This window comes from Cucurbita maxima, unplaced genomic scaffold (assembly GCF_002738345.1).
Source record: "Cucurbita maxima cultivar Rimu unplaced genomic scaffold, Cmax_1.0 Cma_Scf00028, whole genome shotgun sequence".
Taxonomy (NCBI): Eukaryota; Viridiplantae; Streptophyta; class Magnoliopsida; order Cucurbitales; family Cucurbitaceae; genus Cucurbita; species Cucurbita maxima.
Genome location: NW_019272044.1, coordinates 3,071,554 through 3,074,414, shown reverse-complemented (window position 1 = coordinate 3,074,414; position 2,861 = coordinate 3,071,554).

The window sequence follows — 2,861 nt, the reverse complement described above, 5'->3', positions numbered from 1 at the left end:
TGGGTTGGTTTTTTTTTTTTTTTTTTTTGTTCTATTTGAGTTGAGTTGAATTTTTTTTGTTCTATTTACATTTTTTTTAGTCAAATCGACTGACTAACCCGAATTAGGGTTATAACACAATCCACCCCTACCCTACTTTTAAAATTATTATGAAAATTAAAAAATATTTAATGATGGGTTACGTTCGATATTTGAGTTTTATGAGATTTTAATTGCTAATATAATATGCGTGGATAAATAATATTTTTTAAAAATAATTAAATATAAAAAACAAATCGACAAATTTAATTATTTAATATAAAAACATGGGATTGAGAATAATGAATGAAAAAAAATGCTAAAAAGGGAAGCATATTGTAATGAGAATAATGAGTTCGCTTATGTTTTATTATTATGATGACGAGGCAGTCCAATCAAACCAACCACTAACTCTGCCACTCATCATGCATCACATGCCCGCCATCATTTTTAACTATGGTAGAGTTCAATTTTAACCTTTACCCGACACATCATCTCGACTATCTCCATTATTTTCTTAATTATGTGTGTCGGTGAGTTAATATCCTGTATTTGACTAGTTACATTAGTTGACCTTATTATTATTAAAAAAATATCAAACGATGAGTTTGGATTGTTACAAATGGTATAGACTAGACTTGAGCGATGTGTCAGCGAGGATGTTGGACCCATAAGGGAGTTGATTGTGAGATCTCACATCGATTGGAGAGGGTAACGAATCATTCCTTATAAGAGTGTGGAAACCTCTCTCTAGTAGACGTACCTTAAAATCGTGAGGTTGATGACAATATGTAATGGGGCAAAAGTGGACAATATCTGCTAGTGGTGGGTTTGACCTATTACAAATGATATTAGAACTAGACATCGAACGGTTTGCCAACGAAATCGCTGGGCAATAAAGAATGGATTTTGAGATCGCACGTCAATTCCCAATGGCTCAGATTATTATTATTACTATTTTAAATTAAAAAAAGATAATTAAGTTACTTTAATTAATAAATAAAGTGGTTGCCAAAAAGAAGAAAAGACTAACAAAAGTGCAAAAGTAATATATATCAAGATTGTTTGCTACCAAACTAAAATTATCTTCGAATTTTTTAAATTACTAAACTTATTTTTAATACGAAAATATTTTAAAATATATATACTAGTTTTAATCATTCTCGTTTATATTTTATATATGTTTTCGTAATCTAACGAACGTGAGACTTTGTTTGCACCTCTAACTAACAAATGAAGCTTTCTCTAATCAAGGCTCGGAAAAAAAAATTTAGATCAAACAGAACCATGGATTTCTGGTGTAGATACTCGGTATTGACCACCACCTCCTTTCGATCATCCTCGTGTTAATCTATCTAACATGATAGAGCATTCTTTCGACCTTTTGTTAATCTACTTGACCCTATAAGATTTTACTTAAAAAAATAATAATAATAATAAAAAAAGGGAGCTTGAAATTCAAGTAATTGGTGGCTTTAATTTTAAGATTATAGTTCGGGAAATTATGGGCGGATGTGTTTGGATATGGCTCATGTGGGTTCCCATTTCATTCCTTTAATTATTATAATCAAAATTATTCGAACTTTTTATTTTATTTCAAAAATATTTTTAAACTTAAATAAATAAGCTTTTAACCATTTTATACAAAGCTAACGGTGTGAGTGTTTTTTTTTTCTTTTTTTTTTTTTTAATTTAAAGATATTATTGAATTTTATTTAAAGATTAAAAGGGTCTCAATAAAAGACCAAAATCTTATCTATAAAAAGGTCAAAATCAGAAAGAGAAGTTAGAGACGGAACCGAATACAGCCGTTAAAGTTCCGTTCCCCCGTGACTTTTTTTTTTATTTAATAATTATAATTTTTATTCGCATTTAATATTTATTACAATTAAATTACAGCCGACAAATTTTGGTTTTTAGTTGAACTGGCGATTTGACTGCCAGTCTCCAAGGATTGGTCGTATTATTTTTAAATAATAATAACAAAAGGAATGCATTCACATAGTTATATATGGTGTACACATGTCGGGTAGGAGAAATTTTTTGGACCAACGAACCAAAAATTTCGAGTCGGTTAAGTTGTTGATATAAGTAACCTCAAATGGTTTCATAATCCAACATTCTATTTTTCGGGTTGGGTTGGTTGATCTATCGGGTTAAAAAGAAAGGTTTAGATTAGTTACTTTTTTATTATTTGGTTGGGAATGCAACTAAGAGGGGGAGGAAGAGCAATGTGCTAACGAGGAAGATAGGGAGCATCGTAACATGGGATTGCGAGCCAAGTGTTACAATCCCACTCTTGCAACAGTGGGATAACGAGATAACGATTGTGCGACATTTGTTTTAACCCAGCAAAATTGACTTCACAGATAATATCGGTGTATGATCGAGCATCGAGTCACGTTTGCGAAAAATGGTTTAGAAAACGCGAGTGCGTAAATACATTTGAAAGAATGGTGAAAACAACGTTATATGGCTATAAGCAAAAAAAGAAACATCGTGATTTAAGTAACATATAATTCAGGGTATGAAGAAGTGACGAGTGTAGACATGATTTTGGTGAACGGTTAAACACCCCCGTATTGACACACCATGAAAAAATAAAAGTTTACCTAAAATGAAAGCATGTAAAAGGGGTTTGGAACGAGCATGCGACCATGCATAACACAGACATCCGACATGCGGCCATAGACAATAAGCTTTAAACAAACATAATCATGACACCGAACAACCTACGTTTGTGGGTGGAATAGGCATGACAACGTGGGCATGGGTGTGCGAAGCAGTGGTGCTTGGACAACACAGGTTTGGTTGTAATGCTAAAAAAAAAAAAAAAAAAAACC